A 582-nucleotide genomic window follows, 5' to 3' on the forward strand; every position below is an offset into this window, starting at 1 on the left:
ATTAAGTACCTATCCGTTGAAAACAGAACACCTTTATATCTACAAAAAACTTGACATTTGTATGTATTTTTGAATTACAAAGCAGACAGAGTAGTCCCTTAATTCAAAGATCGGATCTTGGCCAAAACAAGACAATCAGACGTGGGCTGAATTCGGAACAGGAACCTCTACTTCGTCGTTTATTGAACTTTTGATAAATGTCTGAATGAAACGGATTCGCTTTTTTAACTCTTTGATTAAAGTACACAAAAAGCACCTTCCTTCGAGCTGGAATCGAACCAGCGACCTAAGGACTCCCTGCTAATTCCACTACAGTCCTCCGCTCGACCAACTGAACTATCGAAGGGATGGCGGTAGGCTCTCTGGCACATACTGTCCAATGGAGTGAAATGTTCCGGGTGATTTAAATCCCACTTCGACATCAAGTTTCCAACTCGTTTCCTTAGTCTTGTTTACCTTGAATTTAAGCCACGAACCAGGATTCTACTGTATAAACTTCCAGGGATATTACAAAATGTTTGATGGGGCATCAATCATTCCAGGCGGAAATTGATTCCTTTTTTTTCTCGAGGGATCATATTA

General features: G+C 40.2%; 1 non-coding gene across 1 annotated transcript; it reads right to left on the bottom strand.

Moving 5' to 3' along the window:
• Nucleotides 1-258: 258 nt before the first annotated feature.
• On the bottom strand, nucleotides 259-346 carry trnay-gua (transfer RNA tyrosine (anticodon GUA)). Its single transcript is given in 2 exon segments — nucleotides 259-294; nucleotides 310-346. It is a non-coding gene; the product is annotated as a tRNA-Tyr (tRNA).
• Between the last annotated feature and the right edge of the window lie 236 nt (nucleotides 347-582).

The sequence above is a fragment of the Lepisosteus platostomus genome, chromosome 5 (assembly GCF_059453375.1).
Source record: "Lepisosteus platostomus isolate fLepPlt1 chromosome 5, fLepPlt1.hap1, whole genome shotgun sequence".
In the NCBI taxonomy this organism is placed as follows: domain Eukaryota; kingdom Metazoa; phylum Chordata; class Actinopteri; order Semionotiformes; family Lepisosteidae; genus Lepisosteus; species Lepisosteus platostomus.